The sequence below is a fragment of the Bos grunniens genome, chromosome X, assembly GCF_055505025.1.
Source record: "Bos grunniens cultivar Pamir isolate PY7600 chromosome X, Bosgru_T2T1.0, whole genome shotgun sequence".
Lineage (NCBI taxonomy): Eukaryota > Metazoa > Chordata > Mammalia > Artiodactyla > Bovidae > Bos > Bos grunniens.
In genome coordinates, this window is record NC_141194.1 from 66,246,121 (window position 1) to 66,267,159 (window position 21,039).

At 39.6% G+C, this 21,039-nt stretch overlaps 1 long non-coding RNA gene across 11 annotated transcripts in view; it reads left to right on the plus strand.

The window, feature by feature from the left end:
• The window catches only part of LOC147340636 (uncharacterized), a 193,752-nt gene that overhangs the window by 119,583 nt on the left and 53,130 nt on the right, over positions 1 to 21,039 (plus strand). Inside the window, exon 4 of one of the 11 annotated variants that reach the window (XR_015159541.1) lies at positions 8,086 to 10,386. The exons of the other annotated variants lie outside the window; for them this stretch is intronic. This is a non-coding gene — a long non-coding RNA (uncharacterized LOC147340636). Of the gene's footprint in view, positions 1 to 8,085; positions 10,387 to 21,039 lie in introns of those variants that run through there. 11 annotated transcript variants of the gene reach the window in all.

The following is a 21,039-nucleotide window of genomic DNA, read 5'->3' on the forward strand; positions in this document are numbered from 1 at the left end:
TGAGGCATGACAGCCTCCTAGAGATCGAATCCCTGGGCATGTCGAGGCGTGACGGCCTCCCGAGGATTGGGTCCCTGGGCAGGTCGAGGCGTGACGACCTCCTGGGACCCCTGGGACTAGAGGATCCCCAAACAGGTTGAGGCGTGACAACCTTTCGAAGACCCATCCCTAGGCAGGTCAAGGCGTGATGACCTCCTGGGACCCCCTGGACTGGAGTTTGGGTGTCCCCAAGATCTCCAGTGTGACCAGTATTGGGTAGGATTAGGGGGTTGGGTATTATAGAGTATTTCCCTCCCAAGGCCAACTATTTTCTGGTTGTCTCTCCAGAAGATTGTAGAAACCTTGTGGGTCTGGATGGGGCTCAGGAAAAGAGCATGAAACAGGAGGGAAGGGGGCAGAGCACAACTTTTGAAAGAATTACATAACACAAGGGTATAATGTAAACCAATTAAAATCAGTTGGGTCCAAGATGACAAGTCAAATTCAAGTAAACCTTAAGAGCAAGACAGCTCCAAGGCACAAGATCAGAAGAGGGAGGAGTAGGTGGTTCCCCAATGGCTGGGATGATCCTCTCACTCATTAGCATATGAATTCCATCCCCTCACAAAACCTAGCCAGGCCTAATTCCATGGCTACAGCCCTTGCCCTCGGCAATGGTTCACACCCTGAAGGGTGGCTTCTCTCTGGATCCTAACAAATCTACCTCTTATCCTTTGTCTCTCAATGAATTTTTGCAATGAGGCACCAGAGCCTGAGTTTCATTAGTTTTGGCTGGGCTTGAGTCTTGGGAGAGAGCTGAAGGACAGGAGGAAAAAGCAGTGGGGAAAACGTGCCAAGGAATCCCCTTCATAGCCCACTGGAAAATTTGCTAAATATCTGACTGGTGCTCACAGTTTCATTGGTCTGATCTTTGGCACAGAGAAGAGAAAGGACAGAAGAACCCTCACTGGCTTGTGTAACAGCTACTGGGGCTCAGCAGATAGCGCCTTTGGGACATGCTGAGGAGTAGCCTCTCCAGAGTCCTTCAGTTGTGCCCCCTGCCGCCCACCTGTCGCGGGACGTTTGAGGAAACAAGAAATGAGAGATTGTAAAGGTCCCTCCAGCCATAGGAGCAAGGACCTCTTACCTTAACCGGAGGTCTTCTGGAATCTGAGACTGGGCTGTGTGAGGTTCCTGCTGAGTTCGTTTTTCACTGTCCTGGTTTCCAGCATGATGGGCCTTCCCCTGCACTGGGTTTCTTCGTCTTCTGCTTCTAGCACGGGAGCTTCACTGAGTTGGGCTCCTGCTGTGCTTGGCCTCTTCCACGCAGAGGTTGTTTCAGCCAGGTTATATCCGAGTCATGGCACCATAGATGTCACGCTAGTGTATGTTCCTTGGTTCTTTGTCTCGTCACAACAAAGATTTGGAGCGACAGACATTAAAGCCCTCGGCGCGTCACAGCTCTTGGGTCTTGGACAAACCGTGCTACAGCTCTTAGGCAAATCAGTGTTACAGCTCTATTTTATTTAGAAGATAGCAGGAGAATCCAAGACTTGAAGAAAAGAGAGTGGAGGAGTGCGTGAGGAGGGAGGGAGAGAGAGTGAGAGAGAGAGAGAGATAGAGCGCATGCACGTGGGAGAGAGAGTCCGAGAGAAAGCGCTTTGGCTCCTCCTTTTATATGTTTTTTCTTCCACCTGGGCCTGCCCTATGCAAATTGGGCTTAGCCAGGAGTGCTGTTTGTTCTGTTTGTTCTGCCTGAAGTCTTCACTCTGGTCCTCGGACCTTCCTTGTCTTTTAGCCACCACCATTTTGGACTCCTTTTCCCTATTCTACCTACCTAACACCTCTAAATTCAGGAACAAGACAAGGGTGTCCACTTTCACCACTATTATTCAGCATAGTTCTGGAAGTCCTAGCTACAGCAATCAGAGGAGGAAAATAAAAGGAGTTCAGATCAGAAAAGAAGAAGTAATGCTCTCACTGTTTGCGGATGACATGATACTGTAAATAGAAAACCCTAAAAATAGTGTCCGAAAATTACTAGAGCTAACCAGTGAATTTAGCAAAGTTGCAGGATACAAAATCAATACACAGAGATCACTGGTATTTCTATATAGTAACAATGAAAAATCAGAAAGAAAAATTAAGGAACCAATCATATTCACCATTGCAACAAAAAGAATTAAATATCTAGGAATAAACTTGCCTAAGGAGACAGAAAAACTGCACACAGAAAACTATAAGACACTAATGAAAGAAAGATGACATAAACAAATGGAGAGATATTTCATGTTCCTGGGTAGGAAGAATCAATATTGTGAAAATGAATATACTACCAAATGCAATCTACAGAGTCAGTGCAATCTCTATCAAATTACCAATGCCATTTTTCAAAGAACTGGAACAAAAAATTTCACAATTCATGTGGAAACACAAAAGACCCCGAATAGACAAAGCAGTCTTGAGAAAGAAGAATGGAGCTGGAGGAATCAACCTTCCTGACTTCAGATTATACTTCAAAGCTGCAGTCATCAAGACAGTATGGTACTGGCACAAAAACAGAAATATAGACCAATTGGCTAGAAAGCCCAGAAATAAACCCATGCACCTATGGGCACCTTATTTTTGATAAAGGAGGCCAGAATATACAATGGGGAAAAGACATCCTTTTCAATAAATGGTGCTGGGAAACCTGGACAGCAATATGTAAAAGAATTAAATTAGAACACTTCCTAATGCCATACACAAAGATAAACTCAAAATGGATTAAAGACCTAAATATAAGACCAGAAACTATAAAACTCTTAGAGGAAAACGTAGGCAGAACACTCAGTGACATAAATCAAAGGAAGATCCTCTATGACCCACCTCCTAGAGTAACAGAAATAAAAACAAAAGTGAACAAGTGGGACCTGATTAAACATAAAGCTTTTGCACAGTAAAGGATATTATAAGAAGGTGAAAAGAGAACCCTTTGGAAATAATAGCAAATGAAACAACTGACAAGGATTAATGTCCAAAATATACCAGCAGCTCATATAATTCAATGCCAGAAAAACAAACAACCCAATCAAAATGTGGGAAAAAGACCTAAACAGACATTTCTCCAAAGAAGACATACAGATGGCTAACAAACACATGAAAAGATGCTCAACATCACTCATTATTAGAGAAATGCAGGTCAAAAGTACAATGACATATCACTTCACACTGGTCAGAATGGCCAGGATCAAAAAATCTACAAACAGTGAATTCTGGGGAGGGTGTGCAGAAAAAGGAATGCTCTTACAGTGTTGGGAATTTAAATTGATACAGCCTCTATGATAGAGCGTATGGAGATGCCTTATAAAACTAGGAATAAAATTATCATATGACCCAGCAATCCCATTCCTAGGCATATTCCCTGAGGAAACCAAAATTGAAAAAGACACATATATTCCATTGTTCATTGCAGCCCTATTTACAATAGCTAGAACACGGAAGCAAGCTAGATGTGCATTGACAGATGAATGGATAAAGAAGTGGTGGTACATATACACAATGGAATATTACTCAGCCATAAAAAGGAACTCATTTGAGTCAGTTCTGATGAGGTGGCTGAACCTAGAACCTATTATACAGAGGGAAGAAGGTCAGAAAGAGAAAGATAAATATTGTATTATAATGCATATATACTGAATCTAGAAAAATGGTACTGAAGAATTTATTTACAGGACAGCAGTGGAGAAACAAACATAGAGAATAGCCTTATGGACATGGAGAGAGGGGAGGAGAGGGTGAGTTGTATGGAAAGAGTAACATGGAAACTTACATTACCATATGTAAAATAGCCAACAGGAATTTGCTGCATGGTTCAAGAAACTCAAACAGGGGCTCTGTATCAACCTAGAGGATTGGGATCGGGACGGAGATGGGAGGGAGGTTCAAAGGGGAGGGGATACATGTGTACCTATGGCTGATTCATGTTGAGGTTTGACAGAAAACAACAAAATTCTGTAAAGCGGTTATCTTTTAATAAAAGAATAAAAAGATAAAAATGTAGTCTGTGGCATTAATAGCATACAGATTGGGAAAGGAATGGAGATATACAGAAGCAAAATGTATTTACTATTTTAATTATGTCAGTGTTACCCTGAACTAGATTGTCATAAATTAAGATGTTAATTGTAATCCTAAGGCAACCAGTCAAATAATGACTAAAAGATATAGTGATAGAAATGAAAATAATACACTAGAATATATTCAGTGCTAAAAAAGGAAATAAGTTATGGAAAAACTAAAAAGACATAAGATATATGGAACATTAAGTATCCAAATGCCACAAATAAGTCTTTCCTTATCCATATTTACTTTGGATGTAAATGGATTAGACTCTCCAATTAAAAGGCAGAGAATGGCAGAATGGATTTTAAAAAATGGTCCAACTAAATACTGTCTGCAGATAGTTTAGTTTTAAAGACACAAATAGCTTGAAAGTAAAAAGATAGTATATGGAAACAGTACTCAGAAGAGAGCTGAAGTTCCTATACTAATATAATACAAAATAGACTTTGAGATAAAATTGCCAGTAGAGAGAAAGGACATATAATGGTAAAATCATCAATCCATGGTAAAAAAATAAAATAAATAAAAAATAGCAGTTTAAGCTTATATGTACCTCACAACAGAGCTCTAAAACATATAAAGTAAAAACTGAAAGAATGGAAGGGAGAAATAGGTAATTCAACCACAATAGTTGGATATGTCAATACCTTACTTTCAATAATGGAAAGAAAAAGTAGATAGAAGGTCAGCAAGGAAATGGAATACTTGAACACCCCTAATTATGAAGCAGACCTAATCGTTACCTGTAGAACACTTCATGCAATCACATCAGAATATCCATTATTCTCAAATGAACCTGGAATATTGTCCAAGATAGATTATATCTTAGGTCATTAACATGTCTTAATAAATTTTTAGAAGGATTTTAGCCACACAAAATAAATGTTGTAATTGAAATGTGAAATTTATAGCAGAAGGAAATTTTGAAAAAAAAAAAAAAATGTGGAAATTAATCAACACAATACTAAGTGATCAGTCGGTTAAAAAGGAAACTGTAAGGGAATATAAAATGGTGCTTTTGCTGTGGAAAATAAGTTTGGCAATTCCTCAAAAACATAAAGTTACCTTATGATACAGAAATTCCACTCCTAGGTATATACCCAAGAGAAATGAAAACATATTTCCACACAATACTTAAACGTGACTGGTAAGAGCATTATTCATAATAGCAAAAAATGAAAACAATGCAAATATACATTCACTTTTGGATGAACAAATAAAGTGGATGTGGACAAATAAATGAAGCATAACCATACAATGGCATTTTATACAGCAATAAAATGAAATGAAGAACTGATACATGCTGCAACATGAATAAATCTTGAAAGCATGCTGAGTGAAAAAAACATATAACGTTATGTATCATATTTTATTTATACCAAATAATTGGAATAGACAACTCCGTAGAGACAGTAATCTGTAGAGTTGTAATGGCTAGGATGTGGGAGGAGAGACACATTAGAACTAACTGCTAATAGGCATGGCTTGGTTTTGGGGGTTAGGGTGTCAACAGAAATATTCTGGAATTAGGGGTGATGTTTGAACATCCTAGTGAATGTCCCCCAAACCACAGAAATGATTAATTTTATGTCATGTAAAGTACATGTAAATTTTAAAATGCTATAGGTTCCCCATATGGCCACAAATTATATACTGTCTTCCCACATGCAAAATACATTTACCCACTAAAAAGGCCCACAAAAATTTCATCTCAATAAAGGAAAGAAATGGTATGGACCTAACAGAAAGAGAAGATATTAAAAGGAGGTGGCAAGAATACACAGAAGAGCTCTACAAAAAAGATCTTAATGAGCCAGAAAACCACAATGGTGTGATCACTGGACTAAAGTCAGACACCCTGGAATGTGAAGTCAAGTGGGCCATAGGAAGCATTACTATGATCAAAGATAGTGAAGGTGATAGAATTCCAGCTGAGTATTTCATATTCTAAAAGATGGTGCTGTGAAAGTACTGCACTCAATATGCCAGCGAATTTGGAAAACTCAGCAGTGGCCACAGGACTGGAAAAGGCCCGTTTTCATTCCAATCCCAAAGAAAGGCAGTGCTAAAGAATGCTCAAACTACCGCACAATTGCACTCATCCCACATGCTAGCAAGGTAATGATCTAAATTCTTTAAGCTAGGCTACAACAGTACATGAACTGAGAACTTCCAGATGAACAAGCTAGATTTAGAAAAGCCAGAGGAACCAGAGATCAAATTGCCAACATCTGTTGGATTATAGAAAAAGTAAGGGAATTCCATTAAACCATCTGCTTCATTGACTACACTAAAGTCTTTGACTATGTGGGTCACAACAAAACTCTGGGAGATTCATAAAGAGATAGGAATACCAGACCACCTTATCTGCCTCCTGAGAAACTTGTATGCAGGTTAAAAAGCAACAGTTAGAACTGGACATGGGACAACAGGCTGGTTCCAAATTGGGAAAGGAGTACGTCAAGGCTCTGTATTGTCACCCTGCTTATTTAACTTCTATGCAGAGTACATTATGTGAAATACCAAGCTCAATGAAGCACAAGCTGGAATGAAGATTGCAAGGAGAAATATCAATGACCTCAGGTATGCAGTTGACACCATCCTTGTGGCAGAAAGGAAATAGGAAGTAAAGAGCCTCTTGATGAAAATGAAAGAGAAAAGTGAAAAAGCTGGATTAAAACTCAACCTTCAAAATACTAAAATAATGGCATCCTGTCCCATCACTTCATGGCAAATAGTTGGGGAAACAATGAAAACAGTGACAAATTTTGTTTTCTTGGGTTCCAAAATCACTGCAGATGGTGACTGTAGCCTTGACGTTAAAAGACAGCTTTCTCCTTGGAAGTAAAGCTATGACAAACCTATACAGCATATTAAAAAACAGAGACATCACTTTGCCAACAATGAGAACATCACTTTGTCCATATAGTCAAAGCTATGGTTTTTCCAGTAGTCATGTATGGATGTGAGAGCTGGACCATAAGGAAGGCCAAGCACCAAAGAATTAATTCTTTTGAACTGTGGTGTTGGAGAAGACTCTTGAGAGTCCCTTGGACTGAAAGGAGATCAAACCACCAGTCCTAAAGGAAATCAGTCCTGAGTATTAATTGGAAGGTCTGATGCTGAAGCTCTAATACTTGGCCAAATGATACAAAAAACTGACTCACCGGAAAAGACTGTGATGCTGGGAAAAACTGAGGGCAGGAGAAGGGGGCAACGAAAGATGAGATCATTGGATGGCATCACCGACTCCATGGATATGAGTTTCAACAAAATCCAGGAGATAGTGAAGAACAGGGAAGACTGGTGTGCTGCAGTCGATGGGGATGCAAAGAGTTGGACATGACTTTATGACTAAGGAACCTAGATGTCCATCAGCAGATGAATGGATATGGAAGTGTGGTACATATTCACAATGAATATTACTCATGTATAAAAAGGAATGCATTTCAGTCAGTTCTAATGGGCTGGATGAAACTGGAGCCTATTATAGAGAGTCGGTAAGTCAGAAAGAGAAAGACAAATACTGTATATTAATGCATATATATGGAATTTAAAAAGATGGTAACGACAATCCTATGTACACGGCAGGGAAGGAGACACAGATGTAAATAACAAACTTTTGGACTGAGTGGAAGAAGGTGAAGGTGGGTGATTTGAGAGAATATCATTGAAATGTGTATATTACTGTATGTAAAATAGATGACCAGTGCAAGTTCGATGCATGAAGGCACCTAAAGCCAGTGCTCTGGGACAACCCAGAGGGATAAAGTGGGAGGGGGGTTCAGTATGGGTGGACCTGTGGCTGACTCATGTTGATGTATGGCAAAATCATCACAGTATTGTAAAATAATTATCCTCCAAGTAAATTAATTAAAAAAGACAAAAGCAACAAGTTCCATAAAGTAACTATTGATAATTCCTAGCCTCTACTCAATATTTGACAACATCCACATCACCAGATGGTCAACACTGAAATCAGACTGATTATATTCTTTGCAGCCAAAGATGGAGAAGCTCTATACAGTCAGCAAAAACAAGACCGGGAGCTGACTGTGGCTCAGATCATGAACTCCTTATTGCCAAATTCAGACTTAAATTGAAGAAAGTGGAGAAAACCACTAGACCATTCAGGTATGACCTAAGTCAAATCCCTTATAATTATACAGTGGAAGTGAGAAATAGATTTAAGGGCCTAGATCTGATAGATAGAGTGCCTGATGAACTATGGATGGAGGTTCGTGACATTGTACAGGAGACAGGGATCAAGACCATCCCCAAGGAAAAGAAATGCAAAAAAGCAAAATGGTTGTCTGAGGAGGACTTACAAATAGCTGTGAAAAGAAGAGAAGCAAAAAGCAAAGGAGAAAAGGAAAAATATAAGCATCTGAGTGCAGAGTTCCATAGAATAGCAAGGAGAGATAAGAAAGCCTTCCTCAGTGATCAATGCAAAGAATTAGAGGAAAACAAGAGAATGGGAAAGACTAGAGATCTCTTCAAGAAAATTAGAGATACCAAGGGAACATTTCATGCAAAGATGGGCTCAATAAAGGACAGAAATGGTATGGACCTAACAGAAGCAGAAGATACTAAGAAGAGGGGGCAAGAATACACAGGAGAACTGTACAAAAAAGATCTTCATGACCCAGATAATCACGATGGTGTGATCACTCACCTAGAGCCAGACATCCTGGAATGTGAAGTCAAGTGGGCCTTAGAAAGCATCACTATGAACAAAGCTAGTGGAGGTGATGGAATTCCAGTTGAGCTATTTCAAATCCTGAAAGATTCCAGTTGAGCTATTTCAAATCCTGAAAGATGATGCTGTGAAAGTGCTACACTCAATATGTCAGCAAATTTGGAAAACTCAGCAGTGGCCACAGGACTGGAAAAGGTCAGTTTTCATTCCAAGCCCAAAGAAAGGCAATGCTAAAGAATGCTCAAACTACCGCACAATTGCACTCATCTCCACACTAGTAAAGTAATGTTCAAAATTCTCCAAGCCAGGCCTCAGCAATTCGTGAACCATGAACTTCCAGATGTTCAAGCTGGTTTTAGAAAAGGCAGAGGAACCAGAGATCAAATTGCCAACATCTGCTGGATCATGGAAAAAGCAAGAGAGTTCCAGAAAAACATCTATTTTTGCTTTATTGACTATGCCAAAGCCTTTGATTGTGTGGATCACAATAAACTGTGGAAAATTCTTAAAGAGATGGGAATACCAGACCACCTGACCTGCCTCTTGAGAAACCTATATGCAGGTCAGGAAGCAACAGTTAGAACTGGACATGGAACAACAGACTGGTTCCAAATAGGAAAAGGAGTACGTCAAGGCTGTCTATTGTCACCCTGCTTATTTAACTTATATGCAGAGTACATTGGTGGGAGCCAGCGTGAGGACCTCCACCCTTGGCAAAGGTCATGAGGAAGGAGGCTCGACATACGCAAAGGCGGGATCGAGCCTCAGGAATCCCCCTGGAAATTCTTGAGCATCTACCCCCAAAACCAGAGTCTGCCTACTTTACTACTTTGTGCTCTCACCTACACCTCTGACTTTACGGGGGGCTGTCCCCCACCACCTCTTTCGGAGAAGGAGTTAACTTAGAGCTCCAGTTAATAATTCCTGGGCGTGATAGGAGTGTTTCAACCTACAAACTCCTCTGAAGGTTCTCTAGCCTGCCTGACAGTCTTGTCAGGCCACATGTGATTGCTCACAGCCTCCCAACCGTGAGAGGCACGAGATGCTTTAAACCTTCTAAAAACAGGTTCTTTAGAGAAGTTAGAAAACTATTAGCATAAGTATAGTGGGCTGATTAGAAATTGTATTGGTGAAGGGTTTTTCATTTGTTGATCCAGTGTTTACTGCTAAATCTCCACATCCCCTGCCCTTATACACATTAATGAATATATAAAAGAAATAAGTATTAACCTTTGATATTAATCACTTTAGACCTTAGGCTAAGCAAATTCTTTCCTTAATTAAAACCCACTATACCCTCACCCTATAGGAATGTAACTTTATCTGGTACCTTTGGAAGGTGGCGTCTGTTTTAAGAATAATCAGCCCTGGAGAAATAAGTGTTCTGGTTGACTGACCGCTGTCACAAGGAGAGGGTCATAAATTGTCAGCAGGCCCCCTGGCCAGAAGATGATGTAACACCCCTAAGACCTCTGTATACATCTGTATGAAGCACCTGACTTTAATAAAAGTCCGGACTGCTGACCCCACGTGACTTTTGTATAACATCTCAGTGTATAAAAACAGACCCTGGAAAAATAAAAAATGGGATCAGTTCCTCGAAAGACTGGTCTCCCCATGTCGTTCTTTCTCTCACCTTCTGGCTGAACCCCCATCTGGAACGTGGAGGCTCGTCAAGCCTACTAATTATGCCTGGGCTTCTAAGATCTGACTGGGGAGGCCTTAGTGTCTCCTCTTCTTCAGGAGAATGGGAGGACGCCTGCGGCATACGTAGGTGACGTAAATTCCTTGCCTTGGAATTTTATTAGCTTTCCACGTAAACCAAGTTATTCAGCCTCTTTTCTCCACTGAATTTTCCTGCTGAGCTATCCTCATTCTATTACTCTTTATATCTCTAATTAATATTTAATTAAAGCTATCGTATCCTGATCGCCGAAGCCGTCTCCGCTTCGAACTCCCTGGATCAGCCGGGGCTGGACCTCGGCAGTAAATCATGAGAAATGCTGGGCTGGAAGAAGCACAAGCTAGAATCAAGATTGTTGGGAGAAATATCAATAACCTCAGATATGCAGATGACACCACCCTTATGGCAGAAAGTGAAGGGGAACTAAAAAGCCTCTTGATGAAAGTGAAAGAGGAGAGTGAAAAAGTTGGCTTAAAGCTCAACACTCAGAAAACTAAGATCATGGCATCTGGTCCCATCGCTTTATGTGAAATAGATGGGGAAACAGTGGAAGTAGTGTCAGACTTTATTTTTTTGGGCTCCAAAATCACTGCAGATGGTGATTGCAGCCATGCAATTAAAAGACACTTACTCCTTGGAAGGAAAGTTACGACCAACCTAGATATCATATTAAAAAGCAGAGAGATGAGTTTGCCAACAAAGGTCCGTCTATTCGAAGCTATGGTTTTTCCAGTGGTCATGTATGGATATGAGAGTTGGACTGTGAAGAAAGCTGAGTGCAGAAGAATTGATGCTTTTGAACTGTGGTGTTGCAGAAGACTCTTTAGAGTCCCTTGGACTGCAAGGAAGTCCAACCAGTCCATTCTAAAGGATATCAGTCCTGGGTGTTCATTGGAAGGACTGATGCTAAAGCTGAACCTATAATACTTTAGTCACCTCATGCGAAAAGTTGACTCATTGGAAAAGACCCTGATGCTGGAAGGGATTGGGAACAGGAGGAGAAGGGGACGACAGAGGATGAGATGGCTGGATGGCATCACTGACTCGATGGACATGAGTTTGAGTGAACTCCGGGAGTTGGTGATGGACAGGGAGGCCTAGTATGCTGCTATTCATGGGGTCGCAAAGACTCGGACACGACTTAGCGACTGAACTGAACTTACATAGGAGGCATTAAATGGAATTCCTATTCAGGAATTCTTTAATAAAGGACTTATAATTCCTTGGGCCAATTCTTATAATAGGCTGATTTTACCAGCAAGAAAGTCAAATAAAGACTGGAGGTTTGTTCAGGACCTGAGACCTATAAATAGCATTGTGATCCCTCGCCACCCTGTTTCCTGATCCTCACACTCTGCTCTCAGCCATTCCAGAAACTACCTGTTATTTCTCAGTAATAGAACTGTGTGGTGCATTTTTTAGTACTATAGTGAAAGAAAAAAGCCAATACTATTTTTCCATTGTGTGGGAAGATCTTCAGTATACCTGGATAGGTGTGCCATGAGGCTATACTGAAGGCTCCACTTATTTTTCTCAAATACTTAAGCCTGATTTGGCTGCTCACTTCCCTAATGGCTCTGTTTTAATTCGGTATGTAAAGAATTTACTTTTGTGTTCTAAAACTGAATAGGACTCTGAAAGGGATTCTATCTGTTAGAACAATCAGCCTCTGAGGGTCATACAGTGTCCAAAGACAGACTGCAATTCTGTTTACCAGTCGTGAAATATTTGGGTCATTTGATATCCAAGGAAGGATTGTTAATTGATTGTGAAAGAATTAAGGGAATTCTGGCTTTCTTGTTCCCTGAAAAAAAGAAATAGCTGAGAGGATTTCTAGGTTTGACTGGATATTATAGGAATTGAGTACCTACTTACCCCTTCATTTCCCAACTCCTCTGTCTGTGCTTGTGTGTGTGTGTGTGCGCTTAATCTGTCAGTCGTGTCTGAGTCTTTGTGACCCCATGGAGTGTAGCCCACGAGGCTCCTCTGTCCATAGGGATTCTCCAGGCAAGAATACTGGAGTGAGTTACCATGCCCTCCTCCAGGGGATCTTCCCAATCCAGGGATCGAACCCAGGTCTCCTGCATTACAGGTGGATTCTTTACCATCTGAGCCATCAGGGAAGCCTCTATGTGTTTCTTAAGTACAACTAATCAAGCCTAATTGGACAGTAGAAAAGAGAAAAGGCTGTAGATGTCTTAAAATCTTCATTGAATCAGGCTTGGACATTTTAGGCCATCCTAACTATAAATTACCATTTTTTCTTTTTGAGCATGAAGATAAAGGAAATGCCCTAGAGGTGTGTTAACTCAGAAACATGGTGACCAGCATCAACCCATAGGATAGTACAGCCACCACCTAGATTCAGGGAAAAGAACTCCCATGGTGTATGAAAGTTTTTTCAACAACAGCTGTCTTGTTCAAAATTACCTAAGAGCCCATGTTCAGGTCTCATTTGCCTGTCTATGTTCCACATTCAGTGGAATCTCCTTTAAACTCCCATTACACTCAGCTCTGTTCTGTGAGTACACTCACGTCTTTCAAGGTATAATTGTTTTCTTTGCCTAATATTACTTTGGCTCAAGGAGTTAATCTTAACCCCACAACTTTGCTTCCAGAACCACAGAAAGAAAACAGCCACAACTGCATTTTACTAATGGATTATCTTCTTACTCCTAGGAATGATTTACAAGAAATCCTATCAATAATGCTGACTTAATTTGGTTTACAGATGGATCTTACTTAAAGGATGAACAGGAACATTGCCAAGCTGGATATACAATAATGTCCACTTTTGACATAATTAAAGTTTTTACTTACCAGAACCAAAGTTGGCACAACAAGCTCAATTAATTGCTCTAATCAGGGCTTTCAACTAGCCAAAGATTAAATAGCAAATATTTACACTAATAGTCCTCTAAGCTTTTGGACTGGGTCAAGATTTTGGAATGCTGTGAAAGGAAAGAGGATTTCTTACTTCCTCAAGGCAATTCATAAAAATATGGGAAATTAGTCTAAGAACTATTAGACTCCATAATTATCCAAACAATTGGCCATTATCTAAATACCTGGACATTCCAAATCTGATTCAGTAGAGGCCAAAGGGAATCAATTTCCTGGCTCAGCACCTAAACAGGCTACTTTAAGTTTTATTTATCTCCAGCCCTGAGAATGTCCACTACTTAAACTTTACCCCAATTTAACTGTTAATAAACTCCCCCTACAAGTTCAACAATTAGTCCCAGAAGACGAAAAAACAAAAATGGAAGAAGGAAACAAGATTTTTAAAAATTTATTTATTTTTAATTGAGAGATAATTGTTTTACAATATTGGTTTGATTTCTGCCATACATCAACATGAATTAGCCATATATGTACATATATCCCTTCCCCCTCAAACCTCCCTCCCACCTCCCACCTCCCACCCTTTCCCACGCCTCTACATTTTTACAGAGCTGTCTTTGAATTCCCTGAGTTATACAGCTAATTTCCATTGGCTATCTATTTTACATATGGTAGTGTATATGCTTCATGCTATTTTCTCCAGTCATCTCACCCTCTCCTTCCTTCCCCGCTGCCCTTGTCAAAAGCATCTATTCTTTGACACTCAGCCTTCTTTATAGTCCAACTCTCACATCTGTATATGAGTACTGGAAAAACCACTGGAATAGCTGAGTTGATTTTACTAATATCTGAGGATGACTGCCATTCCTCAGGCACTTGTAACAGTAAATGGTTAACTTTCTTTCCATCTGTCTGTACTCTTGTTTTCACTGCCATCAATTTCTTGGTAATTATGTTCTTGTCTGCATCTAAATTTTATAAATCTAAAATCATTCCACCCTTTGGTGAAAAGATAATATGGGCATTGTATACCTCTGAAAGGTCTCATCCTATCAAGTGAATTGGAGCACATTTTACCAAAAGGAACACATGTCTTTCAATGATAGTTCCTAACTGAAAAGTAACTGTTCTGGTTTAAAAACTTGTACAGGTAAATTAGAAACCCCTATCATTTGAATGCAGTGTTTACTTTGAGGGAGAGGGCAATGAATAAGGGTAGGATTAAGAATAAATAATGTAGCCCCCATGTATCCAAGGGCTTTAGAAGTTTTCTATATGATTGTTATTTTAATTTCCCCTAAGGTAGTTAGGAGAGCAAATGCCGTCTCATAATCCTCAGAGCACCCGTATTCTTTGTTAATCCTGCCTTGTTCTAAATCTTGTTTAAATTTGTGACAGTCTCTTTTAAAATGTCCAGGTTTTCCACAATAAGGGAGTTACAACACTCAGGTCTGGCGGCTTGCAACTTGAAAGTCAATACCCAAGAGGCAGTTGTTGGTAGAAAGAAAAGTTGCTTTTAATTAGAATGCTGACAATCTGGAGAGAATGCAGACTAGTCTTCCAAAAACAAACTCCCAAGATTCTGCATGGTCATGAAAGGTTTTAAAGGGAAAAGGGCAAGTAATTCAGTTAATAATAGACACCGTGGGTCTGACTTGTCTGTGTCCCCCAGTGCATGCAGGCTTGTTGACTTCTCTTGATCTTTCTCTTTTTTTAATTAAAAATATTATTTATTTATTTTAATTGGAGGATAATTGCTATATTGTGATGGTTTTTGCCATTTAGATGCTTTCTTGTTCACACAGTTCCCTTGATATTTGAGAGGTTAAGGGAAGCTAGGGAAACAATCTGAGCATGTGTTAATTACTTTTTTGTCATTTCTACTTCTTTGATCTATGGAAAGAACCAAGAGGTTAGGGGAAGTATTGTGTGATCAAAAGATATGAACGGTATGATAGGGCCAGAGATGAGTAGAGCATGGTGGTGCCTGCTTTAAGATTAGTTACAATATAACTTTGTTAAAGTGACAGAACAAAGGGGCTTCTTGCAGAGAGCTCTTTCAAGCAAAGAGCTCTTTCTTGCCAAAAGCTGCATACAAATCCCCACTTGTCAGAGCATCATTCCATTTTTGTGGGATTATGGGTGAAGGTCCATTTCTTCATGCTAACATAGAATGCTGTATTCTTAGAGTGGAAGATGTCAATGTGGTTCTGTAGCATCTCTTCACTGACAGTTTTAGTTTGCCCATTTACTTATATGGGCAGAACAAAGTACAGTTATTTTGATACCCACAAAGATATTTATCATGAGCAGAAGTGTTTTTTGTTTTATTTTTCCTTTCCTATTTTTAATTGAAGTCTAATTTACAATGTTGTGTTGGTTTCAAATGTAAAGTGATTCAGTTATACATGCATACATACATATATTCTTTTTCAGATTATTTTCTATTATAGATTATTACAAGATATTGAGTATAGTTCCCTGTGCTGTATACTAGATCCTTGCCTACCTATTTTATATATTATAGTGTGTATATGTTAATTGCAAACTCCTAAGTTATCGTCCCTACTTCTGACCTTTCCCCTTTGGTAACCATAAGTTTGTATTCTATGTGAGTCTGTTTCTGTTTTGTAAATAAGGTCATTTATACCACTTTTTAAAAAAGATTCCACATGTAAATGACATCATGATATTTGTCTTTCTCTGTCTGACTTACTTTGCTCAATATGATAATCTCTAGGTTCAAAAATGGCATTATTTCAGTCTGTTTTCATTACTGTGTAATATGCCATTGTATATATGTGTGTGTGTGTGTGTGTGTGTGTGTGTGTGTCTCCCTATTTCTCTATTTATCTGTTAATGGACATTTAGATTGCTTCCATATCTTGGCTACTGTGACCTGTGCCCCCTGCAGTGGAAGTGCAGAGTCTTAACCACAGGACCACCAAGGCAGTCTTTGTGAGTAGTGTTGTATGAACATTGGGTTTCATGTATCTTTTTGAATTAGAACTTTCTTTGGATATATGGCCAGGGGTGGGATTGCAGGATCATGCGGTAACTCTATTTTTAGTTTTTAAAGGAACCTCCATACTGTTCTCCATAATGATTACACCGATTTACATTTCCATCAACAGTGTAGGAGAGTTCCTTTTTCTCTTCATCCTATCTAGCATTTATTATTTGTAGATTTTTAAACGATGGCCATTCTAAGTGTTGTGAGGTGATACCTATGAGCAATAGTATTAATCATATTCTCTTAAGGATAATTCTTGAAATTGTGGTAGACATAGATTCAGGGCATCATCAAGATAGAGCATCTTCTGTCATGGCTTAAGTCTGGCTATCATGCAGTTAGCTTTTTCCTTCTGGTGGCAGTAATAGTATCTGTAAAACAACTCAAGAATGTGCATCAGATACTGAATCTGCGGCTTTATTGCCTTATCATTAACTACTTGAGCTTGTTTTTTTGTGACTCACAGAGGCCTGGGAGATTTCAGCTTTTCTACAAACAAAGGGCAGGAAACATGAAAGGGGCTTTTGTACTTGGAGGGGAGACCTGCAGGGTTCTGCTTGGTTCCGAAGGCAGGTGTGGTTGTTTTCAAGACTGACTGAGATTTGGGCTAGGTAGTCTCAATGGACTGTTGAGCTGTCGTAACTGCATATTTATTACCTTAGCAGCTTTTTCCTTTTCTCTGTTGTGTAAAGTTTTGGAGAGTTTGTTGGCAAGAGTGACAAGTGTATTAGTATACATAGTAGCTCAATCAAGTCCATATCTTTTTACCAGTCATATCAATTCATCTATTCCTTCAAATAAAATAGTGGATCATTCTGATGGTTTAGAAAACTCTTTGGGTGGGTGCCAGAATGCTGTTTGACTATATATTCAAATCTTTTGGAATAATCAAGAAAAGTCTCTTCTGGCTTTTGTTTACAGTGATGGATTTTTGCCCAATCTATTTCCTTTGGAAAGATTTTACTTATAGATTAATATAGGTTGTGGGCAATTTCTCTGTATTTCTGGTGAAGGTTTATGAAAATTGTCTATAAGTGTCTTCTAACCCATCTCTTGGAGCCATTATTTTGCATTATTTTCAGAGACTAATAATTGTATAAACTGTTACAAGTCTGAACATCCAGGCTCATAAGTTACTACTGTAAGCTCATATTATTTAGCAAATTTCAAAGGATCCTATAAAGGATATGGAAAATCCTTAGTTAAGTTCTTAATTTCTATCTTAGTCCAAGGAATATAGATGAGAACAAGCTCCACTTTACTTGTAGCTTTCTCCTTAAAGGGGGCAGCTATTTTTTAGGGCTGTCTTTATCCTTTCCCTTACACTCAATAAGTTCTTCCTTTTAAATTGAAAGTGGAAGAGCAGGAAGGTCAGGACAAGGAAGTTCAAAAAGAAGAGAATTCGAAGAACCAGATAGAAGAGGAAAGAGAGTGGGAGAATAAGCAATGATATCTGAGTTCCTTTCTTATTAGGCCACTGTTTCTAATAATTTTTGGTTATTTTTTGTATCTCTTGCAGTGAGACCATTTTATCGTTGTCTCACTTTGAGGCTTTCAAAGTGATTAAATACCGATTAAAATACACTTTCTATTCTGGCTATTTGATCTTATAGCTGGACTTTTCTAATTGAGCTTGCAAACAAACCAACTTAGGTAATCTAAAGTGCCCCACCTTGGCCAACTCAGGGGCAAATTATATTTGATCAGACCTTACCATTTGGTTAAATACTTGAAGGTGTCAATTCCATTGATGTTATACATGAACCCAGCTGGGTTTCCCATAGGTGCCTGTTTGTTTGGGAGTTGTTTGGCCTTCGAGGCACAGCTTCCCACTATTAGTTTGGTGGCCTAATTCAGATATGAGATATGAGCTGAATAAACTTTCTGAGGATGATGTGTTTAATTGGATGTGTGCTACTTCTGAGTCTAGCTCCTCGAGGAGTTACCCTTCAATCAGTTCAGCTCTTTTATGTGTCTTGGTTTTTCCCTTTGACAATCTAAAACTGCCATGGATGCTTGGAGCACTAGGTGATTAGCCTTTGTCATACTCCCTGGAAGGGCAGTATTTACTTAATGAGTGTAGTGAGACTCCTTGTGGGACCGCTAAACATCACAAGGATTAATCCTCAGATACTTGTTTTGGTTCTTAATCACCTCAGGATGTCTTGTGGCTGAAAGGATCAAATGTCCCTTGTTCTTTGAGAATAATTCAGTCTCTCATTTCACTAGCAAATGGTTTGTTCAGGCCATATATCAACTTGCTTTTCTAAAGTTAAGCCAAATTTAACTAAAACCAGCAACCTATGTTTCCCTGGACCACCTGCCCAGATCCCCGTTGGTCCGTACCTAAGAAAATGCACCAATGCCTCTTAAGACTCCAAGTCTTAATTTTAAACAGCTCAAATAAAAATTTTAGGATCACTCAAACAGTGAGATCAAAATATTAGGAGAAGCCAGTGAGTCTCAAAGGGCCCATTTTGGTACAAAGAGCCAGTTAGGGGTGTCTTCCAGGTGTTCTCTGGTGGGTGTTTCTGATATCCTGACAGGAATGCCATGCAAATGTCAATGAAAAAGTAGTCAATAGTCCATCTATGAAAGAAGTGAAAAATTTTATTCATGCCAGCCTGAAAAGTATAACCTAGGAGATAGTCTTTCAGAGAGCTCTGAAAACTGTTCTATCTGTTAAGAAGTCAAAGCACAGTTACATAGTTTTTTGAGATAGAAGGTTATATACCACATGGTATATTGACAGTTTACACAGTAAAGATCTGCATGAACAAAGTAGTGGGTCATCATGACCCCTTATATATTATCTTCTAAACAGTTATCTTGCTAGTATTAGGAGAGTATTGCTGTATATTCGCTGCTGCGAATCTGAGGTTTAAAATGGTCATGCCGGGTTCCTCTGAACAAAACCTGGGGTGAGGGATTTGCTCTCTATCCCATCCAATTTTTCTCACCACCTCCCCATACACACTCTAGCATGTGGAGGCACAGAGATTTAGAAACCTCTTTGTTCCATAGAAGCTTCCTGAGACTCAGTCACTTCCAGCCCAAGGACTTCCTCCTCTCCCTCAAGCAAAAGTAAATCAAGAGACCCTAGGTTCATTATTCTGATGCAAATTCAGCATAGCTGGGAAAAGAAGGGATTTAACCAAGGAAACTTCAAAAACTTCAGCAGTATTGTCCAGGAGTAAAATGTAACCCTACTAGTGAGGCGGGAATCCTAGTTCTTGTCGAAGAATGGAATCCACAAACATGTAAACACTCATAGTAGCAAGCAAATAGGATTTATTAAACAGGAGGAAAGTACAAAGCTCTCAGCATAGACACTGAGAGGGGGTAAAGAGTCCCCCCAAGGTGGGACTAACAGTTTTTATATCCTTTCGAACCAATCAATTTAAAGGTCAAGATACTTAACATCTTTATGGCTTCTCTTGATCCCTGGATTAAGTCATCACCCTTTTTCATGCCCCCTGGCCATTTTACCATGGACCAGATATATGGGCTTAAGATTAATGATCACCAGTTGTTTTTCCCTCACGCAAATGGAACAGAATTTAATTACTGCCTTTCCATGGATATTCTGCAAGTTGTACAAAATATCCCTACAGTTTGTTTTATACCTGATAAAAACTTTGTGAATTTAGTACATGCACCATAGAGTTTCAGAGCTTTTACTTTTTTTTAGACATTTTATTTTGTACTGGGATATTCCCATGTAGCTCAGTGGTAAAGAATCCACTTGCCAATGCAGGAGACACAGGAGATGCAAGTTTGATCCCTGGGTCAAAAAGATCCCCTGGAGTAGGAAATGTCAACCCACTCCAGTATCCTTGCCTTGAAAATTCCATGGACAGAGGAGCCTGGTGAGCTGCAGTTCAAGTGGTCGCAGAGTCAGACACAGTTGAGCAACTGAGCATGTGTGCACTTATAGGCAATTAAGAATGATGTAACAATTTCCAGTGAACACTAAAGGGACTCAGCCATGCATATATATGTATCCATTCTCTTCTAAACTTCTCTTTGATCCAGGCTGCCACACAACACTGAGCAGAGTTCCATGTGGTACATAGTGTGTCCTTGTTGGTTATCCATTTTGAATATAGCAGTGTGTACATTGTTGTTGTTCAGTCACCCAGTCATGTCCGACTCTTTGTGACCCCATGGACTGCAGCATACCAGCCTTCCCTGTCCTTCACAATCTCCCAAAGTTACTCAAACTCATGTTCACTGAATCAGCAATGGCATCCAACCATGTCCTCTGTTGTCCCCTTCTTCTCCTGCCTCCAGTCTTTCTGAGCATCAGGGTCTTTTCCAATGAGTTAATTCTTCACATCAGGTGGCCAAAATATTGGAGCTTCAGCTTTAGCATCAGTTCTTCCAGTGAATATTTAGGGTTGATTTCCTTTAGGATTGACTGGTTTGATCTCCTTGCTGTCCAAGGGATTCTCAAGAATCTTTTCCAACACCACAGTTCAAAAGCATCAGTTCCTCGGGGCTCAGACTTCTTTATCCAACTCTCACATCTGTACATGACTGCTGGAAAACCCACAGCTTTGACTATATGGACCTTTGTCGGCAAAGTGATGTCTCTGTTTTTTAATATGCTGTCTAGGTTTGTCATAGCTTTTCTTCCAGTGAGCAAGCATCTTTTAATTTCATGGCTGCAGTCACCCTCTGCAGTGATTTGGAGTCCAAGAAAATAAAGTCTGT